The sequence below is a fragment of the Drosophila suzukii genome, chromosome 3, assembly GCF_043229965.1.
Source record: "Drosophila suzukii chromosome 3, CBGP_Dsuzu_IsoJpt1.0, whole genome shotgun sequence".
In the NCBI taxonomy this organism is placed as follows: domain Eukaryota; kingdom Metazoa; phylum Arthropoda; class Insecta; order Diptera; family Drosophilidae; genus Drosophila; species Drosophila suzukii.
The window spans coordinates 39,091,328-39,110,070 of record NC_092082.1 but is presented as its reverse complement, the minus strand read 5'-3'; the positions used below and the strand labels follow the sequence as shown (position 1 = coordinate 39,110,070).

At 39.4% G+C, this 18,743-nt stretch overlaps 1 protein-coding gene and 1 long non-coding RNA gene across 4 annotated transcripts in view; both read left to right on the top strand.

Annotated features, from left to right (window-relative positions):
* The window catches only part of LOC108011916 (uncharacterized), a 323,723-nt gene that overhangs the window by 286,309 nt on the left and 18,671 nt on the right, over positions 1–18,743 (top strand). The gene's annotated exons all lie outside the window — the stretch shown is intronic.
* LOC139353082 (uncharacterized) lies at positions 16,430–17,090 on the top strand. Its single transcript, XR_011604216.1, has 2 exons — positions 16,430–16,722; positions 16,850–17,090. It is a non-coding gene; the product is annotated as an uncharacterized lncRNA (long non-coding RNA).

Here is an 18,743-nt window from a genome sequence, read left to right as displayed (position 1 = left end):
CGGGGTTTCAAACACACACCGTTTCGGGACTTTACGAGTCAAAACCGTAGGGCTCTCCTGGACTACTCCACTCGACACCGCACACGGTCGACCGCTCTCTCTTTCTGGCTGATCGCGCCAGGATCTGCTCCATATCCACGTGACGTACTGGGCTAACGCCGGGCCACGCCAAAGTAGAGCTTGGCGCGAGGTACACTGGGTTTAGACACGATTCTCCCCAAGCTCACGGTTTCTTGTCGTAGGCCTCCACTGCTCAGACTCTGATCGACTCCCCAGGCGTAATGCGAGGATTTAGTTATGACAGGAATAAGCAGGTCGCCTGGAATTGTCGCAAGTTGGAGATTCCTGGCGTCCCAATCCCAAACGTCTCGACGTAGCGATCTTGCTCCTTGTAGGCTCCCACGGCGCTGCTTCCGACGACTCGACCTGTTGTGGCTCGCTTGTAAATAGTTCACATGGTTGACTGACTTTTCACTTTGATATCTTGACGGATCGACTCCTCGTGATCAACTGATGATCCAGCTGCCAGCGACCTGCGGCTTTATATAGGGACTCCGGGAATCGTTATTGCCGTCTCCACTCCGGGTCCAAAGTCCGTGGTTCCTGCTTGACCCACTTGTCCTTTGCGCACAGCTTCAAACTGGAGTTATGCCTATTGCTGCCGTCTGGTTCCCATTATTCATGAGGCAAGCCTGAGTGCCGCTCCGCTGCCGAGATGTGGCACTCCCTCTACTGGTCCAAAGTCCTCGGCAGAGTCTAAGGTCCGGTGGAGTTCCGTTATTTCCTTTTGCACACGGCACTCTCGCTCTGCCCGTAAAGTCTCCACTCTCTCATTCTCCACACCTTTGTCTCCAAGCTGTCCTATTCTCCAACCTTGGTCTCCAAACTCTCTTCGCCGCGCCGTTACTACGCGAATTCGCCGCGTATCTGGTAAGCGGCCGGCCGTGTGTTGTTACGGCTGTTGGAATTTGTGGGGAGTTATTCAACTTCTCACATCGGTAATAATAGGATATTTTATGTATACTATAATAAGATCTTGGCGTAAAGCGATTTTAAATTCGGATACATCCAATAGGGCAGTTATAATTATGGGTTTTAGTTCATGCTTATAAATTTCTTGTATGTCTTCATTGTTTAGAGTTTTAGTGTTCAATTTTTGCAAGTGTTACTGTGTCCATTAAATTCATAAGACCGTAAGTAAGCAAACGCACACGATATTTTCTAAGTGAAATTTCTTGATCTTTCAAGGCTGTTTTACATTTTTCAGATAAAGATTTTATTTCTTTGAATATTTTAGAATTAAAAGCGAACTGATTGTTATTATTTTGTACTAAATCATCGATTTTATTTTGGATCATCATGGTTTGTATAATCCATAATTTTTGATTTGGTTGTGCCTACCAGCAATAATAAGTACATTATTGAAATCATTACTCGGAATTTGAGACAAATTATTTAATATTATCTTTATGAATCGAACGGTTTCTGTTATTTATAATACATTTTTGGGAAGACTTTCCTTAACTACTTGTTTTTTATATATAGAATTAAGATTGTTTCTTTCTCCGTGTTTCTTCTCGTAGATTACCTCTCCTACGTTTTAATTCTTATCTTGTCTATCTTAAATGTAAAAATGTAACATTTACTCTTGAGCTTGTTAAAATAATTTGGGGGTTTATTAAATAATATGTCAAAAGGGTGTGCTCTTTATATTTGTCCGTTGGACGTACGAGCATAATAGGCATAATTTATGTCAGGATGCAAACTTTTACCTTCTCTTTCCGGAATAGGTGCCTGACTGATAGGCATTTATACTGGGTGTCTGTAGTATTTGTTTTGATTGCGGATAGTGCAATTTTTTATAAACTCCTTAAGTTTCTTGTATAGTCTTTATCAACCCATCTGTGAGCCCTTCAATGCGTTTCTGTGATTGTAAGCGGTCTGTCTTCAGCGTTTTCGACATCCTGGACAAATGTCTTAGTGTATAAAAATGTAATTCTAAAATTTTCTTTTAGTGGTTTTTGAATTCTATAAAAATCTTCTAGAGTACAGTGCACTCATATTGTTATATTGGGTTGAAAATATTCTCTTAAGATAGATATTAAATTTTCTGGAGTGTCATACTCTATTATATGTCTAGTATTTCCAAATACATTAATCGACTCATGTATTGTATACCTCCCCATTGCTATTAGCAATTGTTGCTTAAACTGGTTTATGGATTTTCGGGTTTCTTTTATGACATTCTCAAAACTAGTCTCTGCTGAATACTGAGTATTTTGATCTGAGAACGATTCATTGCTTTCCGTTAAGTTATTAATTTGGATCCTTGATAAAGCGACCGCAACAACATTTGTTGCTCCTGGCTTATAAATAATTTTGTGTGAATAGCTTTCAATAAAGGAATACCATCTTCTCATTTCAATATTGGTATTTTTTTGATAAATGGAGAATGAAAGAGGTTGGTGATCGGTATAGATCTCGATGTTGTTAACTCAATATAAGTTATTTCGAAGGTTTTTATTTGTTGCGTATAATTGTTCAGTTTTGGTCAGACTTTTTGAAGTAAACGTAATTGGTTTTCCTTCCTGAGAAAGAACAGCACCAATTGCTAAGTCAGATGCGTCGTAGAGTAAAAGGGTATACTGGATTCGTCGAAAAGTATGTAACAGGCAGAAGGAAGCGTTTCCGACCCCATAAAGTATATATATAAAAATACTGGATTCGTCGGAAAGTATGTAACAGGCAGAAGGAAGCGTTTCCGACACCATAAAGTATATATTTTCTTGATCAGGATCACTAGCCGAGTCGATCTAGCCATGTCCGTCTGTCTGTCCGGATGAACGCTGAGATCTCGGAAACTATAAAAGCTAGGCTATTGAGATTTTGTTTCAGCAGAGAGTCACGCCCACTCTAACGCCCACAAACCGCCTAAAACTGTGGCTCCTACAGTTTTGATGCTAGAATAACTGAAATGTATTGTTCTCATCAATACCTGTCGATTGACCTAAAAAAAGTTTGCCACGCCCACTTTAACGCCCACGAGCCGCACAAGCCTGTGACGCCCACAATTTTCATGCTAGATAAAAAATTTGCCACGCCCACTCTAACGCCCATAACGCTTAAGTCTGTCTACCGCCGGTAGGTGTGGCATTTTAGTCTCGCTTAGCTGCTTGCATATCTCCATTTCCCGTTGGTCCCTTTAGCTGAGTAACGGGTATCTGATAGTCGAGGTACTCGACTATAGCGTTCTTCCTTGTTTATTATAGTCCGGTTGTACTAGTTCTACTTGGGCAATTACATTTTTTTTGAGCTCGTTAAAAGCTCTTACAGCTGAATCATCAAACTGTATTTAAGTTTTCCGTGTTGCTTTTTTAGATACTTTGCCGTCTTGTCCTTCTAAATATTTTGTTAAAAGTTCAGCTATCTTTGAGTAATTTTGCACAAATTTTATGTAATATCCTGTAAGGCCTAAGAAGCTTCTAAGCTCTCGAATATTTTTTTGGATCAAATATTTTATAATCGGTTTTGATCACATTGTGACAAACAAGGTAACCGAGAAAGTTTGTTTCTAATTTAAAGAACTTTGATTTTTCAATCGAAATTTTCAAGTTTGTGTTCAGCAAAATTTTAATAATGACAATTAAATCTTTGTAATGTTGCTCAATTGTTTTTGAAAATATATTTATGTCATCCATTTTACCCACTTGTTCCCTTAAAATATCATCCATCGCTCGTTGGAATATTCTTGGGGCGTTTGTCAAACCGAAAGGCATTCTTAGGAACTCGTATTTCCCATTGTTTATTGAAAGTGAGGTTTTCTGAATGTCTGGTTCGTTCATGAGAATCTGACGAAATCCAGATTCCAAATCAATTGTTGAAAAGTATTTAGTTTTCCAAGAAGGGTCCTACATTGGATACCTATCAGGTATAGTATTTTCATTAAGTTTTTTATAATCTATTACGAGTCCGTTTTTGGTACCACTAGTACAGGGATAATATAAGGACTTCTACTTGGCCTTATAATTTCTTCTTTTAGCATTCGACTTATTTCAGAATTTACAATATCTGAAGCTGATTGAGCATAAGGGTATTGTTTGCTGTAAATGGCCCTATCATTTACGGTGTTTATTTCGCCGCTTATATTTGTCCTAAAAGGAATCTGCATATTTATTCATTGATAATATTTAATATTTCGTTCTCCAGATCTTTTTTTTGATCTGCAGATCAAATTTTTATGTTGTTTATTTTTTGATTGTCGGATATTTCAACGACGTCGTGTTCTGAATTTTTAAATTCCAAACTATTATTTTTGTCGGATTTTTCAACGACGGCACGTTCAGGATTTGTATTTCCGAAACTAAATTAGCTTTGATTACCCATTTCAGATTCGGATCTGATTTGAGCCTTTTCATCGAAGTATTTTTTCAAAGTTCTTTAAATGGAAGAATGGTGTTTTCTTCTGTTAAAGAATGTTGGTTTAAAATGTTTCCGTTATCATAGCTTAATTTTTTTTATCAAAAATAGTTATCATATGATAATATTTAATTATTGAATATCCATTCACTGTGGATACTCTTTTGTTTTTTGGAAGTTAATTCTTATTTTTATAAATTCCTGTTCTAATATAACACGATGTTGGCCCAGTGTCAATTAATATTTTTAATTTTAAGCCTACTCCTGACTTTTGTCTAAAAAATGGTCCTCCTCAATGTTATTTAGTCTCATCGTCTTGTTAGCCGGTTGGTTAACAGTTCCAGTTGGTACCCATTTATTTTGGGCTTGTGCTTGCTGAGTCTTCTGGGTCTCAAATTTTTTTGTTTGATCCCTCTTGTTCTGGCTATAATTATTATTTTGATATTTATTATAGCTTTGATTATAGCCGTTGTTAGCCCTGTTCTAAACCTGGATAGACTCGTCTACCTCCATTGGTTCTGGCTTATTTTTGGCTGCCTATAAGTGTTCCACTGATTTTGTTGGATATTATTAAATCTACACTAGTTCCAAGAATTATTTTTGTTCTGAATATAATAACCATAAGTATTTTTGTTCTGGTTGTTGTCATGATTAAACCTTAAATTATTATTGTTCCGCTGGTTATTGTAATTGTTGTTTTGTTGTCTTGGCTTGTGGTTGAAATGTGTTTGACCATTTCCACCAGAGTTTGGCTCACTATTTTTTTTTTTGAGTAGTTGAGAAACTTTTTGCGAAATGGGCCCTCATGTTGTTGCTTTCCAATTCCTGAACTATGACCAATGCATTTGGTAGGTCAGGTGGATTCATTGAGAAAATTGTATCTGAAATTTGGACGTTGAGGCCGGTAATGAAAACTCTAAGAGCAGTCTTCCTATGTTTTTCATTCATTTATGCTTTTATCAGTTTGTTTCTCCCGTAGGTCATAATTGTTTTATTAATAAGTAGAGTTAACTTTCTATTAACTGTACCATAATAATCCATAATTGATAATTTTCCCTGACTCAAAACACTTAGTTCCTGTTCAATAATATGAATAGGACGTTTGTCGCTAAAGACAAAGTCAAGTCTGGCCAATATGGCATCAAAATTGAATACCGTACCATTCTGGGTTAAGGCATCCTTTGCCGTTCCCGTTATTTTGTTTCTTAATAAGGCAGAATAAAACCGTTCACTCCCTCTGGCATATTGCCCCATGGCTATTTCAGCTGATTCTCTCCAGCTATCTTCTTCACCTTTATATTCCCTTATAAATTTTATGATCTCATAAGATTTTTCGCACGTGATATTTGGGTCTATAATCTCTATCTGATAGTCCTCAACCGATTTCATTTTATGAGAAAGCTGCGATCTTAAGTTAACGATCTCTTCCTTTAATGGATTTAATTCAAAATTTACAATTTGTTTAACTACATCTCCTACATTTAACATTGTATTGTTTGTAATCGCCTGATGGCTTGTATGTTCTTGAGGCGGATTCATGTGGAGTCTTTTATTTTCTCCAGTCTGGCTTGTTGAAGGTTCTGACAGTTTGAGAATTCCACTTGTATATTTATATTTTTTTTACAAATTTCTTAATAAATAATTATAATAACATAAAAAGATAGTACCGCTCACGAATGTGCAGTTTTTATTTTAAAACAGAGAAAATTATACCATTGAAAAGGGCTTGAAAAATGCTTTCCAATGATACTAATTTTTTTTTTTTTTTTTTTTTTTTGTTAGTGACGTTATTGTCGTTTTTTGCATTTTTCATTCGAGTAGTGGGAATATACGGGAGGAGGTAGAATTTGAAATTCGGTACAATTTTCCGCTTCAGTGCATCGTTTTAAGAAATTCTTAAAACTAAACTTCTTATCGTCTACATAAATATTATTGGATATAAACCCTGAAAAGTGTTCCCAATAAGAAATTTAAAACATAAACCTTAAAGTGATCCCACTAGCTAGTTTTTCTATACACACCCGTCTAACTTTATCGTAGACACAAACAATTTCGATATCCTCAGCCCTGAAAAGTGATCCTACAAGTCTTATACAACTTAAACATTAAAGTGATTCTTCAGCTCATTTTTCCTAGACACACTCCTGAAAAGGAATCGTATAACATATAAGAAAAACAAGGGAGAACGCTATAGTCGAGTACCTCGACTATCAGATACCCGTTACTCAGCTAAATGGAGATATGCAAGCAGCAAAGCGAGATTAAAATGCGCCACCTACCGGCGGTATACAGATTTAAGCGTTATGGGCGTTAGAGTGGGCGTGGCAAATTTTTTTTTGGATCAATCGATAGGTATTGCCGAGACCAATACATTTCAGTTAAAATTTTTTATCTAGCATGAAAATTGTGGGCGTCACAGGGTTTTGCGGTTTGTGGGCGTTAAAGTGGGCGTGGCAAATTTTTTTTTGGATCAATCGATAGGTATTGACGAGACCAATACATTTCAGTTAAAATTTTTTATCTAGCATGAAAATTGTGGGCGTCACAGGGTTTTGCGGTTTGTGGGCGTTAAAGTGGGCGTGGCAAATTTTTTTTTGGGTCAATCGATAGGTATTGATGAGAACATTACATTTCAGTTAAAATTTTCTATCTAGCATCAAAACTGTAGGAGCCACAGTTTTGGGCGGTTTGTGGGCGTTAGAGTGGGCGTGGCAGTCTACTGAAACAAACTTGCGCTGCGTAGGAAGCTCAGGAATCTGCACGCCAAATCTCAATAGCCTAGCTCTCATAGTTTCCGAGATCTCAGCGTTCATCCGGACAGACGGACAGACGGACAGACGGACAGACGGACAGACGGGCATGGCTAGATCGACTCGGCTAGTGATCCTGATCAAGAATATATATACTTTATGGGGTCGGAAACGCTTCCTTCTGCCTGTTACATACTTTCCGACGAATCTAGTATACCCTTTTACTCTACGAGTAACGGGTATAACTAGAGAATAAGACCGCAGCGGCGGTCATCGCAGCGGCGGTCATCGCAGCGGCAGTCTCGGCAGCGTCCAAACCTCCGCTGCGAAAACCGCGGCTCCCGTATATTCCCACTAAAATAAAAACTGCACATTTTGAACAAAAATCACAAAATTAAAATTTCACACCTTCGCGCACAAGCAGTCATGAGCAAGGACTCGAGGGTAGGGGGTGAGATTCGGGTTCGTGGGTACGCACGTTCACTTTCTCCTGCTCATTCTCAGAAGATAACGAGGGGTCACAATATTTGAAATGCAATAAAACGGCAGGGTTCCGTGGAATACCAAACACACTGATTATGGGATGAGTGTACGCTTGCAGTTAAAATACAGTTTAAATACATTTAAAACCGCCTAAAAAACCTCCGCAACCGCTCTTAATAGCTACTTTCGTGATTCTTTTTTATTATTATTATTTTATAAGAAATTTGTAAAAAATAAAATATAAAAACAAAGTGGAAGACTTAATTTCTGATTTCGAAAAAATTCTTCAAATGTCAGAACTTTCAACCAGCCAGACTGGAGCAAATAAAAGACTCCACATGAATCCGACTCAAGAACATACAAACCATGTACGGAGGAGGAGATCGTAAACTTAAGATCGCAGCTTTCTCATAAAATAAAATCGGTTGAGGACTATCAGATAGAGATTATAGATGCAAATATCAAGTGCGACACATCTTATGAGATCATCAAATCTGTTAGGGAATATAAAGGTGAAGAAGATAAATATGTAAGCTGGAGAGAATCAACTGAAATAGCCATGGGGCAATATGCCAGAGGGAGTGAAAGGTTTTATTCTGCCTTATGAATATTAAGAAACAAAATAACGGGAATGGCAAACGATGCCTTAACCCATAACGGTACGGTATTAAATTTCGATGCCATAATGGCCAGACTTGAGTTTGTCTTTAGCGACAAACGTCCATTCATATTATTGAACAGGAATTAAGTGTTTTGAGTCAGGGAATTTATCCATAATGGATTATTATGGTACAGTTAATAGAAAATTAACTCTACTAATTAATAAAACTATTATGACCTACGGTAGAAACAAACTGATAAAAGCATAAATGAATGAAAAACATAGGAAGACTGCTCTTAGAGTTTTCATTACCGGCCTCAACGTCCAAATTTCAGATACAATTTTCTCAATGAATCCACCTGACCTACCAAATGCATTGGTCATAGTTCAGGAATTGGAAAGCAACAACATGAGGGCCCATTTCGCAAAAAGTTTCTCAACTACTCAAAAAAAAAAATAGTGAGCCAAACTCTGGTGGAAATGGTCAAACACATTTCAACCACAAGCCAAGACAACAAAACAACAATTACAATAACCAGCGGAACAATAATAATTTAAGGTTTAATCATGACAACAACCAGAACAAAAATACTTATGGTTATTATATTCAGAACAAAAATAATTCTTGGAACTAGTGTAGATTTAATAATATCCAACAAAATCAGTGGAACACTTATAGGCAGCCAAAAATAAGCCAGAACCAATGGAGGTAGACGAGTCTATCCAGGTTTAGAACAGGGCTAACAACGGCTATAATCAAAGCTATAATAAATATCAAAATAATAATTATAGCCAGAACAAGAGGGATCAAACAAAAAAATTTGAGACCCAGAAGACTCAGCAAGCACAAGCCCAAAATAAATGGGTACCAACTGGAACTGTTAACCAACCGGCTAACAAGACGATGAGACTAAATAACATTGAGGAGGACCATTTTTTAGACAAAAGTCAGGAGTAGGCTTAAAATTAAAAATATTAATTGACACTGGGCCAACATCGTGTTATATTAGAACAGGAATTTATAAAAATAAGAATTAACTTCCAAAAAACAAAAGAGTATCCACAGTGAATGGATATTCAATAATTAAATATTATCATATGATAACTATTTTTGATAAAAAAAATTAAGCTATGATAACGGAAACATTTTAAACCAACATTCTTTAACAGAAGAAAACACCATTCTTCCATTTAAAGAACTTTGAAAAAATACTTCGATGAAAAGGCTCAAATCAGATCCGAATCTGAAATGGGTAATCAAAGCTAATTTAGTTTCGGAAATACAAATCCTGAACGTGCCGTCGTTGAAAAATCCGACAAAAATAATAGTTTGGAATTTAAAAATTCAGAACACGACGTCGTTGAAATATCCGACAATCAAAAAATAAACAACATAAAAATTTGATCTGCAGATCAAAAAAAAGATCTGGAGAACGAAATATTAAATATTATCAATGAATAAATATGCAGATTCCTTTTAGGACAAATATAAGCGGCGAAATAAACACCGTAAATGATAGGGCCATTTACAGCAAACAATACCCTTATGCTCAATCAGCTTCAGATATTGTAAATTCTGAAATAAGTCGAATGCTAAAAGAAGAAATTATAAGGCCAAGTAGAAGTCCTTATATTATCCCTGTACTAGTGGTACCAAAAACGGACTCGTAATAGATTATAAAAAACTTAATGAAAATACTATACCTGATAGGTATCCAATGTAGGACCCTTCTTGGAAAACTAAATACTTTTCAACAATTGATTTGGAATCTGGATTTCGTCAGATTCTCATGAACGAACCAGACATTCAGAAAACCTCACTTTCAATAAACAATGGGAAATACGAGTTCCTAAGAATGCCTTTCGGTTTGACAAACGCCCCAAGAATATTCCAACGAGCGATGAATGATATTTTAAGGGAACAAGTGGGTAAAATGGATGATATAAATATATTTTCAAAAACAATTGAGCAACATTACAAAGATTTAATTGTCATTATTAAAATTTTGCTGAACGCAAACATGAAAATTTCGATTGAAAAATCAAAGTTCTTTAAATTAGAAACAAACTTTCTCGGTTACCTTGTTTCTCACAATGTGATCAAAACCGATTGTAAAATATTTGATCCCAAAAAATATTCGAGAGCTTAGAAGCTTCTTAGGCCTTACAGGATATTACATAAAATTTGTGCAAAATTACTCAAAGATAGCTGAACTTTTAACAAAATATTTAGAAGGACAAAACGGCAAAGTATCTAAAAAAGCAACACGGAAAACTTAAATACGGTTTGATGATTCAGCTGTAAGAGCTTTTAACGAGCTCAAAAAAAATGTAATTGCCCAAGTAGAACTAGTACAACCGGACTATAATAAACAAGGAAGAACGCTATAGTCGAGTACCTCGACTATCAGATACCCGTTACTCAGCTAAAGGGACCAACGGGAAATGGAGATATGCAAGCAGCTAAGCGAGATTAAAATGCCACACCTACCGGCGGTAGACAGACTTAAGCGTTATGGGCGTTAGAGTGGGCGTGGCAAATTTTTTATCTAGCATGAAAATTGTGGGCGTCCCAGGCTTGTGCGGCTCGTGGGCGTTAAAGTGGGCGTGGCAAACTTTTTTTTAGGTCAATCGACAGGTATTGATGAGAACAATACATTTCAGTTATTCTAGCATCAAAACTGTAGGAGCCACAGTTTTAGGCGGTTTGTGGGCGTTAGAGTGGGCGTGACACTCTGCCGAAACAAAATCTCAATAGCCTAGCTTTTATAGTTTCCGAGATCTCAGCGTTCATCCGGACAGACAGACGGACATGGCTAGATCGACTCGGCTAGTGATCCTGATCAAGAATATATATACTTTATGGTGTCGGAAACGCTTCCTTCTGCCTGTTACATACTTTCCGACGAATCCAGTATTTTTATATATATACTTTATGGGGTCGGAAACGCTTCCTTCTGCCTGTTACATACTTTCCGACGAATCCAGTATACCCTTTTACTCTACGACGCATCTGACTTAGCAATTGGTGCTGTTCTTTCTCAGGAAGGAAAACCAATTACGTTTACTTCAAAAAGTCTGACCAAAACTGAACAATTATACGCAACAAATAAAAACCTTCGAAATTACTTATATTGAGTTAACAACATCGAGATCTATACCGATCACCAACCTCTTTCATTCTCCATTTATCAAAAAAATACCAATATTGAAATGAGAAGATGGTATTCCTTTATTGAAAGCTATTCACACAAAATTATTTATAAGCCAGGAGCAACAAATGTTGTTGCGGTCGCTTTATCAAGGATCCAAATTAATAACTTAACGGAAAGCAATGAATCGTTCTCAGATCAAAATACTCCGTATTCAGCAGAGAGTAGTTTTGAGAATGTCATAAAAGAAACCCGAAAATCCATAAACCAGTTTAAGCAACAATTGCTAATAGCAATGGGGAGGTATACAATACATGAGTCGATTAATGTATTTGGAAATACTAGACATATAATAGAGTATGACACTCCAGAAAATTTAATATCTATCTTAAGAGAATATTTTCCACCCAATATAACAATATGAGTGCACTGTACTCTAGAAGATTTTTATAGAATTCAAAAACCACTAAAAGAAAATTTTAGAATTACATTTTTATACACTAAGACATTTGTCCAGGATGTCGAAAACGCTGAAGACAGACCGCTTATAATCACAGAAACGCATTGAAGGGCTCACAGATGGGTTGATAAAGACTATTAACAAATAACGCGACTATATTATCGGCCAAATTTATACAAGAAACTTAAGGAGTTTATAAAAAATTGCACTATCCGCAATCAAAACAAATACTACAGACACCCAGTATAAATGCCTATCAGTCAGGCACCTATTCCGGAAAGAGAAGGTTAAAGTTTGCATCCTGACATAAATTATGCCTATTATGCTCGTACTTTTGACATATTATTTAATAAACCCCCAAATTATTGTAACAAGCTCAAGAGTAAATGTTACATTTTTACATTTAAGATAGACAAGATAAGAATTTAAACGTAGGAGAGGTAATCTACGAGAAGAAACACGGAGAAAGAAACAATCTTAATTCTATATATAAAAAACAAGTAGTTAAGGAAAGTCTTCCCAAAAATGTATTATAAATAACAGAAACCGTTCGATTCATAAAGATAATATTAAATATTTTGTCTCAAATTCCGGATAATGATTTCAATAATGTACTTATTATTGCTGGTAGGCACAACCAAATCAAAAATTATGGATTATACAAATGGACACAGTAACACTTGCAAAAATTGAACACTAAAACTCCAAACAATGAAGACATACAAGAAATTTATAAGCATGAACTAAAACCCATAATTATAACTGCCCTATTGGATGTATCCGAATTTAAAATCGCTTTACGCCAAGATCTTATTATAGTATACATAAAATATCCTATTATTACCGATGTGAGAAGTTGAATAACTCCCCACAAATTCCAACAGCCGTAACAACACACGGCCGGCCGCTTACCAGATACGCGGCGAATTCGCGTAGTAACGGCGCGGCAAAGAGAGTTTGGAGACCAAGGTTGGAGAATAGGACAGCTTGGAGACAAAGATGTGGAGACTCAGGTGTGGAGAATGAGAGAGTGGAGACTTTACGGGCAGAGCGAGAGTGCCGTGTGCAAAAGGAAATAACGGAACTCCACCGGACCTTAGACTCTGCCGAGGACTTTGGACCAGTAGAGGGAGTGCCACATCTCGGCAGCGGAGCGGCACTCAGGCTTGCCTCATGAATAATGGGAACCAGACGGCAGCAATAGGCATAACTCCAGTTTGAAGCTGTGCGCAAAGGACAAGTGGGTCAAGCAGGAACCACGGACTTTGGACCCGGAGTGGAGACGGCAATAACGATTCCCGGAGTCCCTATATAAAGCCGCAGGTCGCTGGCAGCTGGATCATCAGTTGATCACGAGGAGTCGATCCGTCAAGATATCAAAGTGAAAAGTCAGTCAACCATGTGAACTATTTACAAGCGAGCCACAACAGGTCGAGTCGTCGGAAGCAGCGCCGTGGGAGCCTACAAGGAGCAAGATCGCTACGTCGAGACGTTTGGGATTGGGACGCCAGGAATCTCCAACTTGCGACAATTCCAGGCGACCTGCTTATTCCTGTCATAACTAAATCCTCGCATTACGCCTGGGGAGTCGATCAGAGTCTGAGCAGTGGAGGCCTACGACAAGAAACCGTGAGCTTGGGGAGAATCGTGTCTAAACCCAGTGTACCTCGCGCCAAGCTCTACTTTGGCGTGGCCCGGCGTAAGCCCAGTACGTCACGTGGATATGGAGCAGATCCTGGCGCGATCAGCCAGAAAGAGAGAGCGGTCGACCGTGTGCGGTGTCGAGTGGAGTAGTCCAGGAGAGCCCTACGGTTTTGACTCGTAAAGTCCCGAAACGGTGTGTGTTTGAAACCCCGAGTGTTATGAGCGAAAAGGGAGAGCGGTCGATCGTTTGTGGTCTCAAGAGAAGTAGTCCAGGAGAACCCTATGGTTTCGACTCGTGAAGTCGGCGTTTGACCGAAACCCCGATGGTCAGAAGTCACGCTACGCCCAGCCGAGCAGGAAGCACATCAAGTTGCAGTGCGCACGACATCGTCAGCAGCAAGCCAGCCACCACAACACGACAGCTACGCAATACAGATCAAGCCACGCGGAAACGTCGCGGGCAACAAGCAAAAGGGTGAGGCTAGCGTGGAACGTTCGTTTACACTCGGCGTAGAAGCGAAGTGAAGCGATCCTTGCTGCGGCAGAGGATCTCAGTGCAAAGCAGAGAAACGTCTCGCTTCAGCACGCCGCGCGCAAACTTCGTGTTTGTTACACTCACACTAATGCAAGGCAAATTTGTGATGATATGTGTGTGCCGACCACTGGTCTAAAGGTGTAACCCTGTAGAGCGCAGCATCTGTTCCTCCTAGTCTGAGAACGGTGACGCTTCCCTAAGCCCGCACGGCTGACCCTCCCGCGACTCTAAGACGTAATAAGCAGTCGTCGATTCAACGCATCAGAGACAAGCAGCGCCGAGCATCTCCAGGAAGCTTCAAAAATCTTCAGTGAGCAACAGGACCGGAGCACCTAGCTAACGAGACGAGAAATCATCGAGGCGACCAGGAGCCGTCGGAGATACCGAAGGCCACGAGAGGCGATATCAAGGGCAGCCAAGCCACCAAGCCGCTGTGACATTATACCCGCAATAAACCCATAACGAACCCGTGAATTCTGTGCTCTCTCACTGAGCTACTGGGCGTTCACCTTTATATAAATTTGGTGCGACAAACACACACAATCTACTGAGCTAGCCGCACGAATCTCGTAGCGAGCAGACATACAAAATCGGTTCGTTACATCTGGCGCCCAAAACGTGATTGTCCCAGCAGTGAAAGCAATTTAAAGCAAAATGGGGAAGAAGTGGTCTTACCGCCTCAAGACAGAGGACTTTGCCTATGCCGCACATAGGCTACACATCGCTCTGGAGTGCAAATCAGAAGATAAGATGGAGGATATTATTCTGAGTCGGAGAGCGACCCGAAACTTGTCGGTATCAGGACCGAGCTTGAGGCAGCATACGCCGAGAAAACAGGCCCAAGCATTACGCTGACAAACGCCGAGGGGGTAAAAAGGAAAACAACAGCACCAATCGCTGGGCCCAGCCATCCAGACTATGCAAAAGTCGCTATGGTCGGCGAATGGTCGTTGTTTGTGCCTAACCGGGCACTTCTGGGCACTTCTGGGTCACACCGCGGGATAAGGGGGTAATGAGCACTTGTCGCTGGCATGGGGACACTAGATAGGACAGGACGATCGCGTCGCGAATTGGGCTAGCTCCTCTTCTGCCAGAGCTGCGGCCCCAGGTGTGCTATCCAATTCGTCGTCGGCTTGCCTCAGTAACGCCCAATGGAGATCCAGGTGCCTTTGTAGGGCTGGGGTGACGGTTGGGGCGTTCGAGGCTAATGTTAATGATGATTCCAATTCGTTGCATATTTTCTGCAACTGTCGGATCACCCTGTCAATTGCGGAGTATTCTTTGACTTGATCTCCTGTTGTGATCTTGAAGTTGGCCGATGTTCGTCTGGGGGCCTTCGGAAGTCCGCTTCCAGTCGGCACGTTGTCCAGAAAGATTTTCTGATATTTTTCGACCAGCTCCTTATGTGCTACTAGTCGTGAAGAGTACTCACTTCCAGTGGGTAATACCGCTTGTTGGACTTCTTCATCTAGGTCGCAAAACTGCTGCCAGAGATCGTTTAGCTGATTTAGCTTACCGGAATAATTTTCGTCTCGGTGGCGTCGTTCGACCGAATCCTTGTTATAATCCTTTATGAGCTGTTGGATCTGTACTTGTACCACATTTTGGTTGTCCAGTAATCGATTGTGTAAATCGATTCTTGTGTGACTTTTTTCCTCTATGGATGAAGTAGACGTAGTGTGTGTCCTGGAAACAAAGAATTCTGTGAAGCCAGATAAAGCTGTTTGTCCTGTGAGGCTGGATGAAGCTGCGTATCCTGTGAAGCTGGATGAAGCTGAGTATCCCGTGAAGCTGGATGAAGCTCGGTATCCTGTGAAGCTGGATGAAGCTTACGATCCTGTGAAACCGGATGACGCTGAGTATCCTGTGAAGCTGGATGAAGCTGTGATTCCTGTGAAGCTGGATGAAGCTGAGTATCCTGTGAAGCTGGATTAAGCTGAGTATCCTGTGAAGCTGGATGAGCTATGGTTTCCAGGGCGGGTGGATGTAGTGAACTTAACGGGTCTTCTCACCAGTCAGAGGTTCAGCTTTTGGTGGGAAGGGGGTTGCTGGAGTGTGAACCCTTGTAGGTAAGGATCACGTCGGGGCCTCCAATGCTTGTGCCTAACCGAAGTAGACCCTTCTGGGCCAAACCGCCGGACAAGGGGGTATTGAGCACTTTTCGCCGGCACGGGAACGCCTTGCTGGCAGGACGATCGCGTCACGGCAATGTTAACGATGGTTACTGCGAGGCCGGACCACAGGCGATGCGGACGTAGGTTAGCTGCTAGTGGAGATAGTGTATTACAAGCCCTATTCTCACACAGAGAAAAAAAACGGAAAATTACTCGTTTGATATTGTCTCCTCAATTTTCACATATCACCTCTTACATATCAAATTGATACGAATTCATATCAGCATGATACAAATTCATATCAACATGTCTAATCGATATGATTTTGCATCATATTAATATAAATTCGTATTAATTTGATATGTTTTTCATATCAAACGTAACATCGAAAAGTCTTCGAAAAATAAGTATGACTGTGCTTTCGTATTTTTTGTGTATTTATGGTATTTAGTATGGTACTAAAGATATTTTTTGGCTAAATTGCCGCAGTCACTCTAACATTTGACGAAAAGTGAAAGTGTACAAAGTGAAACATTTACATATATTGTTTATTTTTTTTTGCAAATGGTAAGTATCTCATTTTTAATGGTACTTGATGTTGGTCTAATTCTAATATACTTATTTCTTACTGTAACGTGCGCTTCGGTGGCTGACTACACACACTGCACTACACAAATTCATATGGCTGGCCAAGATGCCGAACTGGGCAAGTTGGTGTCCACCACTTCGCAAGGAAGCTTCTATCAAGAACAGAAGAAGAACTTCCTGGCGCTGATGTAAAGCTACAGGAGGCATCCGAGTACAGCGTGATGACCGATTTATTATTATTATTATTGTTATTGTTGCTAAGTCTTGGAATTATTTTTATAATTGATCCGAAATATATAAAAAATAAAGACCATTAAATTCGTTTGACCACCTTTTAATAAAGCCAAGCGCACTCCTAGTTTTATTCACTATGGACGAAATATGTCAGCAAACTTTAGTCTTGGGTCGAAAAGATCGCCAAGATCGTTTACTAGAGTTATTCTATCCAACTACCACTTACTCAGCGTGTTTGTCGCATACTGACGATTGACTCGACCAAAAATCATTACCTTACAATTAGAGCCCTTTAAATCCAGTAAATTGTCAGAGCACCATGTTTGAAAATTATTGAAATCGGATTGTAAGTTGGACTGGCAAGAAGTATCCTTGTACTGCAGCATAATTTAATATCATCTGCGTACATTGGTACACGAGAAAATGTTATAACTGAGGGAAGGTAGTTTATAATTAAAGAGGTAACGTGCTGACACGGAGATATAACTGACCTAAAGAGGTGTTTCAAGTGGGGAGAAATAATATTTTCAAAGAGTTTTGGGATCGCTGACAGTTTAGAGGTACCTCTATAATTGCATGCTTCGACTTCGCTACCCTTCTTGTGAAGAGGAATTACAAACGATTACTTCCACATATTGGGAAATTGTAAGGAGTCTAAAGATAAGGTAAATAACTTGGGAAGGGGCTTGCATAAGGCCTACGCGCAGGAATTCCATCAGGACCAGGTGAATATACAGGCTTGACATGTTAAAGATCAACAAGCAAGGCGCTTTCATTTAAGATGGGAAACAATATTAGCTTCGACTTGGACACAGTGGAAGAAAAAGATTGAAGGATTAGGTAAAGTAGAATATGTCGTTCGAAAAAACTTGGCAAAAAGATCGGCTTTCGCCTGATCAGTTATTATGGTAAGATTTTCAAAAGATAAAGAGGAAGAATAATTGGTGGATACACGCTTGGTGATAACAAAATTATAAAACTTTCTCGGATTCTGAGAGAATTGAACTTTACAACGATTAAAATAGTTTTTATTTATAGGATCATCCACATTTTGGGAAGAGTAGAGATCGGACCAATCAAAGCCTAATACATATATATTAATTTAGCCGCTGAAAGTCAGCCTTGAGAAAACGATGTAATCGCTTAGTTGACTTCTCTGATTTTTCTTCTAAAACAGCACCAGTGTCAATTGAGACCTCAAAAACAGGATGATAGGGGTCTTCGGGTTGAGCAAGGGGTGCTAGTTTGGAAAGAAACACGCAGTCCGGATTAGTTACAAAGCACAGGTCCAGTTAATAGACTAACAAATTTTTAAGGTAGTTAGCTTGAGATAAAGATATGTCAAGCAAACCTTCAGTGAAATCATGATGAGCTAAAGGAAGTAAGACATTCGTTTTTTCATCGGTGGTCCACGTTACTCCAAGTATATTAAAGTCTTCCAGAACTACAAGGTGGTCTCTATTGAACAGCTTATTTGAGACTGACTGTATATCAAAAAGATGAATTAAATACTCCGGGAATTCAGATGCAGGCGGAATGTACGAGCAGGTAATATATATAAATCTACTAGGAATCGTAAGCTTTACACATACGAATTCAGTATTATTGAATTCCTCATCACGTATCTCTTCCGACTTGAGGGTAAAACCCACGGCAATAAAGACTCAACCTTCCCTGTTTAGTACTTTTTTTCAAATGGTGAGACAGAGATTCATGGATTTTGTGATGCCAGCATAGAAGCATATCATCATCGTTGAAAAGCCAAC